Source organism: Schistocerca americana, chromosome 1 (genome assembly GCF_021461395.2).
Source record: "Schistocerca americana isolate TAMUIC-IGC-003095 chromosome 1, iqSchAmer2.1, whole genome shotgun sequence".
In the NCBI taxonomy this organism is placed as follows: domain Eukaryota; kingdom Metazoa; phylum Arthropoda; class Insecta; order Orthoptera; family Acrididae; genus Schistocerca; species Schistocerca americana.
The window spans coordinates 829551293-829564599 of NC_060119.1; positions in this window are offsets into that span (position 1 = coordinate 829551293).

Consider the following 13307-nt stretch of genomic DNA (forward strand, 5'->3'; position numbering starts at 1 on the left):
TTGCTAACTATCCCTATCAGTAGTTAGTGCCTTCCATAGTTTGAATCTTTTATTTAGCTGGCAGTAGTGGCGCTCGCTGTATTGCAGTAGCTTGAGCAGCGAAGATTTTTGTGAGGTAAGTGATTTGTGAAAGGTATAGTTTAATGTTAGTCAGGGCCATTCTTTTGTAGGGAATTTTGAAAGTCAGATTGCGTTGCGCTAACAAAATATTGTGTGTCAGTTTAAGCACAGTCATGTAGAATTGTTCAAAGGGGAAGTTTCATATGTCGACCCTTAGCCTAGGATACCTCACTGGAATCTTCTGATTTTTTCTTGTAGTTTGTGTATTTAGTGTAGCTTTTGTTTATTGCTAGCGCGTAATTGTAGAGAGAATCTCCTTTGTAGTTGTAGCCTTTCATTGTTGTACAGTAAAACAGTTGTGGCATGCATGTAGATTTGCACCAAGTATTTCGCAGCTGCAATTAACTAGATATTATTTTCAGTGCTATGTTAATGTGTTCTCTTATTTTTGATCTTCAAATTGTGTTTTTCTGTGTTGTCGTGTGAAATACTGTGACAATAATGGCGTGTGAAAAACGTAAAACTAGGCTCCAAACTAAACTGAGAAATAATAGTGACGACGAGCGTAGCTTATCAGCGCCGCAGAGTAATGAATTTACTAATGTTCAAAGTAGCAATTTGGTAACTGTGCACAGGGAAATGGAGCGGGCGTCAAACAATGGCGTGGACAGTGAAACAATTAGTGAAGAGGGAAGCATTATCGATCGATCGGTCGGCAATAGCTCGCCTCAGGAAGCCGAAATGACACGACACGATCTCGCAAATACTGTAGATTCAGGTTTTGGATCCTCACCGTTTTCTCAAATAAGTCAAGACACATTTTCTGCTTGTCAAAATGTGAATGTTTCCGGTGTAAATTCACTGCCGAAAAGCACTGAGGAACATGTTTCAGACAGCAATGCATTGTTATTACAATTAATACAACAAATGGGACAAACACAGCAAAAGCTTCAAAAGTTAGACACAGTGGAACAAAATCTTAAAGAGTTAGACACCACACTTGAACAAACACGTGAAGATTTAACTACTGAGTTACATAACATTGAATCGAAATGTCAAAAAGTCTGTAATGACGTAAAAACACAAATTTGTGAGCATTTTCAACCTATTTTTTCGCGGCATGAAAATGCATGACAGAATCACGAAGCAGCCATAAAAGAACTGCAAACCATTGTTCATGAAAATCATGAGACCTTGCGGGCTAAAATTGACTCAGTTGCATCTACCGATTCGGTTAAGCAACTTGCAAAAACTCAGGAAAACTTAAAGGACACAGTAGATTCGATTTCAACACAAATGGACACTCTGAAACTTGGTTCAGAAAAACACACTGAGGAAATGTGTTCACTATCGGAGAAAGTAGCCGAACTTTCGGATCAGGTTACTAACTTATCTACAAAGGTAGATGATGATCTGAATGACACAAGACCTGTAGCCTTCACTGACACAGAAGAGTATGAACAAATTAGAAAATTCAAACAGAATCAAAATCAAATCAATACACAGTACAAAAGAGAAATCTGGGAAGTACAAGATCAGCTGACACAGGTAATACAAGAATTACGTATTTCAGAGGATACTCGCGCCCCAATACGGGAAGAGGGACACAGAAATACGGAACAGCCACAAAATAATAACACAGGGCATTTCGGAATTTATGAAAGAAATTGGCAATGTGCACCGAATTTTGAGATGGAACGGCCGACACGACCTAACAATGACCGATATGCGACTCGCCGACATGATGATTTTGACTATAAGCTGTTCATTACTACACGTAAATTCAAAACGTTTAAGAATTCTGGCAACGACATTCATCCACAAGCATGGCTCCATCAATTCTCGCATTGTTTTCCTCCCAACTGGTCGTTAGAACACAGATTAGAATTTATGTGTGGCTACTTGGAGAATGAACCAGCTGTAAGAATGCGATCGGTAATTCACGATTGCCACAGTGAAGGAGAGTTTTACCATGCCTTCCTCTCAGCATATTGGTCTCAAGCCACACAAGACCGAGTAAAACATAGCATCATAATGATGAAACGTTTCGAACAATCTGAATTTTCCAGTCTTATGAAATATTTTGAAGACATGTTGCATAAGAATCAGTATCTTTCAAACCCATGCAGCCCCTCAGAACTCATGCGCATTTGCTTAATCAAACTGCCTGAACATTTACGACATATTATTTTGGCAGGACGTTGCAAAGACGACACTGAAGCATTTCAGGGACTCTTACAAGAATTAGAAATTGACACTGACAATCGCGGAACGCGAAACCAGGAACACAACAATTACAGGTCACATCCGTCGCAATTCCGCGATGAAAGAAGTAATAACTTGACACGACAAGTCTATTCTCACAACACAAATCGTGACCAAAACAGACACCACCCGTATGACAACTGTTGGCAGAGTAGTAATAACTACAGGGAAAGATCACCTCTCCGTGGTAATGACTATCACAGAGACAATAAGAGAAACAGACAATATGGGAACCAAAATAAATACTATCAAGGGAGACAGAATAACTTTAGACGTGCAGTTACGATTCAGGGAGAAATTCTCCACCATGTGACCGACAAGAAAGAAACTATGGAATCTACCGACATGACGACAGGCGATATGATCGTAACGACAGACCTGAATTGCATCAGAACTGGCGGGATTCAAACAGAGCAGGGCCCTCTCGTCACGGTGAATATGTAGAAGTTAGGTCTCCAAATCCCAATAACGACGCGCGCCAACAAAGAGACAATAGGCAATGACTCACACCGCTGGCAGCAACAAAACGTACTTATGAAACATAGACTATGTAAGTAGGCTGTTTATGTTTTCTCTATGTAAGTAGGCTGTTTATGTTTTCTTATTGGCAACGTTACGTAGCGCTCAATATGAAAATCACTGGCTGTGCTGTGTGCAGTCTGTGGCTGCTTTGCATTGTTGTAATACTCGCCATTGTAGTGTTAGGCAGCTGGTTGTGAACAGCGCGTAGCGTTGCGCAGTTGGAGGTGAGCCGCCAGCAGTGGTGGATGTGGGGAGAGAGATGGCGGAGTTTTGAAATTTGTCGTGAACTGCTATATTTATATATGATGATATCAAGGTAAATACATTGTTTGTTCTCTATTAATATCTTTCATTTGCTAACTATCCCTATCAGTAGTTAGTGCCTTCCATAGTTTGAATCTTTTATTTAGCTGGCAGTAGTGGCGCTCGCTGTATTGCAGTAGCTTGAGCAGCGAAGATTTTTGTGAGGTAAGTGATTTGTGAAAGGTATAGTTTTTGTTAGTCAGGGCCATTCTTTTGTAGGGAATTTTGGAAGTCAGATTGCGTTGCGCTAACAAAATATTGTGTGTCAGTTTAAGCACAGTCATGTAAAATTGTTCAAAGGGGACGTTTCAATGTATAGGGAATCAGTTTAAAGCTTTCTGTCCATGTACTAAATTGCCGTTGTAACTGTTCATCAGGAATAAGTGCTGTTTTGCAAAAAAAAGTTATGGGTTAGAGATTTTCGTTCAGCTAGTAATCTAATTTTAAGAGTACTGACATTAAGTTCAACACAGAGGACGCAAAGCGCGCATCCACCCAATACTATAACACCTTAAATTGTGAAATATTAGCTTCAGAGCGTGCTTCAAAAAGATAATATTTCAAGTTAGGCAAATAAACAGTACATAAATGCAACTTCTCAACTGCAGTCACCCACACTCTTACTTTAAATTGGAAGAACCTGATACAATTGATACAGCTGATAAGTTACTACTCCATCAGTAAATGAAATCCAGGAAGCAATAAAGAAACTAAAGAATAACAAGGCTTGTGGTGAAGACCAGATATACGCTGAGTTTTGGGAGAATGCAGGCCCACGACTGGAATTAGAAATACAGGCGTTAATAGAAACAATATGGAAGACAGAAACCATTCCTGCATATTGTAAAACTCCAATTGTGTGCCCCATATTTAAGAAGAATGATCCACTTGGTTGTGATAACTACAGAGGAATTGCCTTACTGGAGGTCACCTACAAAAACTTATCGAGCTGCCTATTCCACAGGCTGATACCAATAACAGAAGAACTGACTGGGGACTACCAATGCGGTTTCCGCAGAAACAGATCCACACTAGATGACTTATTGACCCCAAGACAAGTAACTGAGAAGGCGTGGGAATTCATTGTAGATGTCCACATATTATTCGTAGATTTTAAAAACGCCTATGATGGCATACAGCGACAGACACTCCTAAATATAATGAAGGAATTTAAAATACCATCAAAATTAATCAGATTAGTTAAAATGTGTATAGACTAAACTTTATGTCGCATAAAGACACCGGTAGGGGAAACTGAACATTTTAAGTTGTACACTAGACTGAGGCAAGGGGATGCCATTTCATCTATTTTGTTTAAGCTTGTCCTAGAGAAGATCGATAGAGAATTTTCTAAAACCAGTCCACAAGGGATGCAGCTACAGGATGTGAACATTACAAGACTTGCCTATGCAGATGATGTAGCACTAACAAGGAGTTCGAAAACAGAATTAATCAGAATGACGCAAAATTACTACAAAATTGCTGAGAAAACAGGATTACATGTCAATGAAGGAAAGACAGAATACCTGCCCATAAGTAAGAAAACCAGAAAAGATGCACCTTTGACTGTAGATGGATTCAATTTCAACACTGTTGACCACTTCATGTACTTAGGAAGTCTTTTTAGTAATAACAACACAACAGATACAGAAATAGATGCCCGTTAAGCAACAGCAAACAAGACACTTTTTAGTTTCATCAAAATTCTAAGAAAAAGATCTTAGCAGTAACTTCAGAATCTGCTTAAATCAATTGACCATTATACCTGTGCTGTTATATAGATGAGAAACATTAATATTTAGAAAGAAAGATGAAGAAAAACTGTTAATATTCGAAAGAAAAGTGCTAAGGAATATTTTTGGACCTGTATACGACGAAAATAACATGGAATGGAGAATAAGAAGAAATGAAGAATTAAGAGGGCTGTACAAACACCGTAAAATTGTCGAAGAGCTCAAGAGGAAAAGGTTGAATTCAGGAGGCCATATAGCAAGAATGGCATTCAGCGAGAGGAAGAGGAAGACGCAGAATTAGATGGCGAGATAACATTCTGGAGGACACAACTAGGATGAACAACAACAGCAACTGGACAAACAGCGCACTGGACAGACAGAAGTGGAAGAGGCTCATAGAGCAGGCATCCACATCTACATCTACATACATAATCCGCAATCCACCATACGGTGCGTGGCGGAGGGTACCTCGTACCACAACTAGCATCTTCTCTCCCTGTTCTACTCCCAAACAGAGCGAGGGAAAAATGACTGCCTATATGTCTCTGTACGAGCCCTAATCTCTCTTATCTTCTCTTTGTGGTCTTTCTGCGAAATATAGGTTGGCGGCAGTAAAATTGTACTGCAGTCGGCCTCAAATGCAGGTTCTCTAAATTTCCTCAGTAGCGATTCACGAAAAGAACGACTCCTTTCCTCCAGAGACTCCCACCCGAGTTCCTGAAGCATTTCTGTAACACTCGCGTGATGATCAAGCCTACCAGTAACAAATCTAGCAGCCCGCCTCTGAATTGCTTCTATGTCCTCCCTCAGTCCGACCTGATAGGGATCCCAAACGCTCGAGCAGTACTCAAGAATAGGCTGTATTAGTGTTTTATAAGCGGTCTCCTTTACAGATGAACCACATCTTTCCAAAATTCTACCAGTGAAACGAAGACGACTATCCGCCTTCCCCACAACTGCCATTACATGCTTGTCCCACTTTTCATATCACTCTGCAATGTTACGCCCAAATATTTCATAGACTTGATTGTGTCAAACGGTACACTGCTAATGGAGTATTCAAACATTACGGGGTTCTTTTTCCTATTCATCTGCATTAATTTACATTTATCTATATTTAGAGTTAGCTGCCATTCTTTACACCAATCACAAATCCTGTCCAAGTCATCTTGTATCCTCCTACAGTCACTCAACGACGACACCTTCCCGTACGCCACAGCATCATCAGCAAACAGCCGCACATTGCTATCCACCCTATCCAAAAGATCATTTATGTAGATAGAAAACAACAGCGGACCTACCACACTTCCCTGGGACACTCCAGATGGTACCCTCACCTCCGATGAACACTCACTATCGAGGACAACGTACTGGGTTCTGTTACTTAAGAAGTCTTCGAGCCACTCACATATTTGGGAACCAATCCCATATGCTCGTAACTTAGTTAGGAGTCTGCAGTGGGGCACCGATTCAAACGCTTGCCGGAAGTCAAGGAATATGGCATCCGTCTGATACCCTTCATCCATGGTTCGCAAGATATCATGTGAAAAAAGGGCAAGTTGCGTTTCGCAGGAGCGATGCTTTCTAAAGCCGTGCTGATGCATGGACAGCAACTTCTCTGTCTCAAGGAAATTCATTATATTCGAACTGAGAATATGTTCGAGGATCCTGCAAGAAATCGATGTTAAGGATATGGTCTGTAATTTTGAGGATCCGTCCTTCTACCCTTCTTATATACAGGCGTCACCTGCGCTTTTTTCCAGTCGCTCGGAACTTTACATTGGGCAAGAGATTCGCGATAAATGCGAGCTAAGTAAGGAGCCAATGCAGTAGAGTACTCCCATCAGGACCTGGCGATTTATTTATTTTCAACCCATTCAGCTGCTTCACAACTCCAGGGATGTCTATCACCGTGTCCCCCATACGGGAATCTGTACGAGACTCAAACGGCGGTATGTTTGTACGATCCTCCTGCGTGAAAGATTTCTCAAATGCTAAATTTAAAATTTCATCTTTCGTTTTGCTGTCTTCCGTTGCCGGGCCAGACTGATCAGTGAGTGACTGGATAGAAGCCTTCGACCCGCTTTCCGTTTTTACGTAAGACCAGAATTTCCTTGGGTTTTCAGCAAGATCTTTTGCTGTGGTATGACGGTGGTAGTGGTTGTATGCTTCGCGCATCGCTCTCTTTACAGCAGTACGAATCTCTACTAACTTTTGCCTGTCCTCATTCTCCCGATCTATCTTGTACCGCGAGTGCAACTGTCTTTGCTTCCTGAGCATTCTCCGAATTGCGCTGTTAAACCACGATGGGTCTTTCACGTCCGTAACCCACTTTTTCGGCGTGATTTACAATGGGTTTAAAATTTGCCCATAATTCTTCCACGTCCGTCGTGCCGGAAGTGAATGAAGTCGATTCATTTACTAAGAGGGACGCTAACAACTGCTTATCTGCTCTTTCTAGTAACCATAGCCGTAATGACAACATCATGATCTATATGGTCGATAAGGCCCTTGCCACATGTAAAGTAAAGTAAGTAAATGCATTTTTATTCCTCTTTAAATTTCCACTATCAAACCGTTCGGAAATATTTCTGAGTTGCATCTAGTGAGTCCGCGACATCAGTATCCCTGGTGGACAAGAATATGGAATTAAACACTTCTTGTTATCTCTCTACGGAACGACTCACGTGATGAGTAACTAGTTAATAAGGACACTACGATTTTTGATTTAAGAGAGAAGGCATCAAGAAAAAAAGTAATGTTAACAGGAAATAATACATAATATGTAAAGCTATGACAGACGTGAAGGAGTAGCAGCTTCAGATTTCAGAAATGGCCTTTCTAGTACGTCGAATTAGAATTTTACAAATGTTGACCAAAATATTAATTTTTTCCGCAGATTCGGATAAGATTTCTTTGTTTCGTGGTCAACATTTCTAAAACTCTAATTCCTCTCTCGCAAACCCCACCCTATGGGGAGAGAGGGAGAGTTTTAGTTTTAGCGAATCAAACTTTACAAAGTAAATAAGTATTTTTTATTTATCTGTAACCATTTTCCACTCAAAAATGAGAACATGGATTTTCATGAATTACAGCGCCAGCTACCAAGAATCAAAACAAGTGTTTACGTCAAAAAGTTCGTAGTTTTTTATGTAGAGTCTGACCCTGCAATAAAAAGTGGGGGTTTCCATTTGAAATTTTAAAGTTGCCTCCCGCCCCACTTACAGGGGGCTGGGGTTGCGGGCTGATTTTAGCACCTGCAGTGTCCCCCTCGAAAATAATCAACTTTGGATACTACACATTTTTTCGTGTGAAGCTATTTTTCGAGTTATTATGACTTGTCAACTTAAAATTTACACTCTGTATATTTGAACATTTACAGAAAGCTGTCTCTCTGGTTTCTCTGATATTCACTTAAACAGGGGTCGAAGACGATGTTCTTTTGGCCGTTATGACTCTCAGCGCCTCATTTGTATTATAGACAAGTGACCTTGTTGGTAAATAGTACTACTTGAATTTAATTATTTCCTCAAACTGCAGCTTGTGTTTGGAGTTGGTTGTCTACCGTACAGGAATCGGCCTTCCTGTGGATTGTCAACATGAACTCTGTTGAATCTGTATTAAGCACTAACAAAAAAAATTATGTATGAAAGCTAGCCGCAAAGGAACTAGGGCTTTCCAGACAAGTTTTGTCGTCTGTGACGAAATCAAGTAAGCTTGATTACAAGCGAAGATTTAACAAAGCAGTGTATAGTAAGCGTAAGTCGTAATGTGGGTGCAACGTACGAATGCCCGATTTTCAGCCCAGAAGTTAATTCGTTATCTAAAATATGAATTAGGTATCCTGTACATTTGTCCGAAAAAATAAAAAAACACGAAAACTTGCACTTTCACACAAATGCGAAACAAAGAGTAGCGAAAGTTTAAACATTATTACGTTCTTGGCGTAAACTGTACTTAATTATGCACAGAACAACAAAAGTCCACAAAAACAATTCTTCCGTTTTTCAGGCAAGTTATGCGTATTATTATTATTGTTATTATTATGTCTGCCCCTTGTAGGTGAGTGGTCAGCGCAACGGAATGTCATGCCTAACGGCCCGGGTTCGATTCCCGGCTGGATCGCAGATTTTTCTCCGCTCAGGGACTGGATGTTGTGTTGCCCTTATCATCATCATTTCATCCCCATCGACACGCAAGTCGCCGAAGTGGCGTCAACTCGAAAGACTTGCACCAGACGAACGGTCTATCCAACGGGAGACCCTAGCCACACGGCATTTCCATTTCCATAATTTTTATTGACAGCAGCTGAAGTTGTATAAATATGTTGATGAGCATAACTGTTATACAGAAGATATTGTTAATTTCGTACTCTCATATTTAGCTAAATTTAAAAATTTGTGAACACCCAGAATGTATATTACGAACCGCTAGTGCTTCTTTTAGTTTTCGTTTTTCTATCTCAATCATTCTCCTGATTTGTAGTTGCAAATTCTTGAAGGAAATAAGTGTCCTGTGTGACGTGCTTTTTGCCGGCCGGAGTGGCCGAGCGGTTCTAGGCGCTTCAGTCTGGAACCGCGCGACCGCTACGGTCGCAGGTTCGAATCCTGCCTCGGGCATGGATGTGTGTGATGTCTTTAGGTTAGTTAGATTTAAGTAGTTCTAATTTCTAGGGGACTGATGACCTCAGATGTTAAGTCCCATAGTGCTCAATGCCATTTGAACCATTTTGACCTGCTTTTTATTTCCATTTCAGTATTATTTTGCGCACGGCGACGTTTCGGCAGAGTAGCCAAACATAGGCTGCACAGAGATCAGTGCTATCGGATAGTAGTAAATGGTGCAACTGTATGATGCTGTTTGAACTGTACTAAATAGCATGGCTATAGCTTTCAAGCTTGTTACTTGAGAACGGTCGTACAGTCGAAACGTCACGGTACGAAAAATAAAAATGAAATGGAAATAAATAGCAGCCCATGCACGAGACTGATTCCTTTCAAGAAAATTCTCATTTTTATTTTTATCTTCATTTTATCGAAACTTTTCTTTTCCTCCTCATCTACAATTTCCTTCACTCACAATGCTGCAGAACGCACAGCGTAAAACCTCCCCGAACAGTTAGCGCAACAACGGTCATTTGTTTTGTAGCTGTTATGGACCATATTGCACGTTAGTTTCAATACTGAATATAAGACATTTGCGATGCGTGTTTCAATGAATGTTGTGGTAAAATGTAAGCAGTGTGTAATTAGATGCAAGCGAGGGCTTTAGAAACTCAATCTTGAGAAGAAAAACAAGTAAATAAGCCAGAGTGAATTTTAAACAGAAATAAAGATCTTCAATTTCAATGAATGGTTGTTAGTCACGTCTGATTATCTTCAGCGAAGCAGGAAATTAATTATCTCTGCAGCACCCGTAGATGTGTGTGCGGATTTATCTTGACCCCGGGGTGAGTACACAGTTGATGAGCTCATCTGCTTTGCTAATTAGCTCTTCGGAGATTATCGGCTTATTGTACGATACTTCACTGCGTAATACCGCGGCCCTTTCTTGCTGGCGCTAAGCCTGTTTACCTAGGAACTACGTTCTTGCTCGGCAACAGAACTTCTCAGAACGGAACAGAAATTGCTAGATACTCGTAACAAAAACTATCGGACAAATTAGCATTTGAGAATTCCTTTTCAAGTGGAAATAAACAAAAACTAATTATTTACAATAATATGAGTGAGGTATATAATATCTTACGATTAAGCTACGAAAAAACAGATATTGTGTAAGAAGACAGCGCAAGTAAGTCAAACCATGCCCTTCTAACGTCGACAGGATGTAAAAAGCAGTACGATACTCGAATGACACTTCAAGCTTTCGTGGATACTGCTACATGTGTAACAAAAGAATCTTAAGTTGATTAATGGAATGGAAGATCTGTGAACCGATGATTCACAGTTAGATCTAAAAGTTGGTGGTGTTGGGACAGCAACCAGCCACAAATTCACTTTCAGTTCCTTTATTCAAAGGTTACCGTTACGGGTTTCGAATTGTTATGCTTCATCCTCAGACGGTTTACATGCTTTTCTTTTCAACATGTGGTGCGTTTTTTTGCAGATTAATTGTCCTAAAATATAAATAACACATAATTATAAACACACAACATAAAGATGGCTGCGTTACAGGTTTTCATTGGATGTGACTTACGTGAAATGTCGGTTTGGAGTGTTAGTTCTAATAACATTCGTCCAACAGATGTGAATACATCCCCACTTCATTCTTATCGTTGCACACGCAAATTTTTCTCAGTGAACACTTTAGATTTGTCACTGAAAAGACTTCTACCACGCTCCACATGTTTTGATACATACAAAGTGCTTACAAACATATGAGTATCAAAAATGCTATGACATATCGTAACATTTGAAGATGTCCTGCGTTTGGAAAAAGATCAAAAATTCACTTATGCAATTAAAACGCCTTTTACACTAGTACAGCGAGACATTGATTTTGTGACTTTTTTAGCGAATACTGTTACAGTAATTATAAAGTTGTTCCTTTTTTTGGGTAAAACAATACATTTGCTGTCCTAACACCATCAACATTTGTCTTCAAATAACAGCCACGGCCTCTAAGCGTGTCATCATATGACAAAATTGCAGATGCAAAAGTAATTGTAGTTTATAGCAGATGCTAGCGACTGAAATGCTAGAGCTGATTTACGAAGTATTTCTCCAGCACAAGATAATTACATCCATATAATGTGACAGACATTCTGTATTAAGGTGATGAGATACCGAGTGATTTATTTAAGTAGTTCACTGTACTTGATGGAAATAGTGGCCGGAAATGGAAGAGGAATAATAGCAGAATTGGAAAAATGTGCTTACGTCACTTGTGGCAATACTGAAAGTACTGTTCAAAGACCATCAGAAATAAAAGATATTATATTAACGCTATATGACTTAGTTTGTAAATGTTAAGGTTATCTATGTAACGAAATAAAAAATATAGTCTGAAGACAGAGATGAATAGGGTGGTTTGGTATGGTCTGCCACGGTAGAATAAATACGTATTGAAAGAAAGCGGTCAAGCGAACCTGTGATTAAAACTGCAATTAAAAAATATTCGTCTTTGAACCTGGATTAAATTAGCACAACTGCTAAAGACTTTCAGTCCGTAACCAGAAGAAGGTGAATTAAATAGATGAAGAAATGGAGGGGCTAATCATTGTTCCGATTGGTTTATTCAAAAGAAACTATTGGTGAAAAGGAAAGGATCCAGCAGCTCAACATTAATGAAACAGAAATCTCATAGTTGAATGTTTACAGGCTTGAGTAATACATGTAAGCAATTTGAAGATGGTTCAAGACAACTACGCCACAGGGATACATGTAACTTAAAGATGAAGTCAAGTTACCTGAGATATAAATTATCAGTGGTTACGAGTACTGGAAGCAGTGTAGTGGAAAAAAGACCGGAGAGGAGATGTACCATACTGCCATGAGAAACGCTCTGAAAGAAACAACTGGTTCATAAAACAAAGAATGCTGGAGTTCACAACACATGAAAACTAAATTAAGAAAAAAAGATTGCAAACCTAAGAACTTGAATAAAAAATAATTCGAAGAAGAAAAGAATGAGTAAGATGGGTGGCTATGGTTTTACAAACGTTAGTTATTTCCGTCGTTAGTAGAGGACATACGTAGTACAGAGTAAGGACGTTAAATCCATTTTTATGACATGGTTCAAAATGGTTCAAATGGCTCTGAGCACTTTGGGACTTAACTTCTGTGATCATCAGTCCCCTAGAACTTAGAACTACTTAAACCTAACTACCCTAAGGACATCAGACACATCAATGCCCGAGGCAGCATTCGAACCTGCGACAGTAGCGGTCGCGCCGTTCCAGACTGTAGCGCCTAGAACCGCTCGACCACGCCGGCAGGCTATGACATGGTGAAGCAACTCTTGAATGAGAAGCAAATCACACCTCCTACAACTGAAAAATGGGCTTTGTCTATAGTCGACCTACGATATACAAAGAAAATATTGAACTCAATCGTTTAAAGTAGAATTATGCTTGTAGGTGAAGAAGAAGAAAGGTGGGATCATTTGCCGGGCGCCGTGGTCTAGCGGTTCTAGGCGCTCAGTCCGGAGCCGCGCGACTGCTACGGTCGCAGGTTCGAATCCTGCCTCGGGCATGGATGTGTGTGATGTCCTTAGGTTAGTTAGGTTTAAGTAGTTCTAAGTTCTAGGGGACTGATGACCATAGATGTTAAGTCCCATAGTGCTCAGAGCCATTTGAACCATTTGGGATCATTTAAATGGCTCTGAGCACTATGGGACTCAACTTCGGAGGTCATTAGCCCCCTAGAACTTAGAACTAGTTAAACCCAACTAACCTAAGGACATCACACACATCCCTGCCCGAGG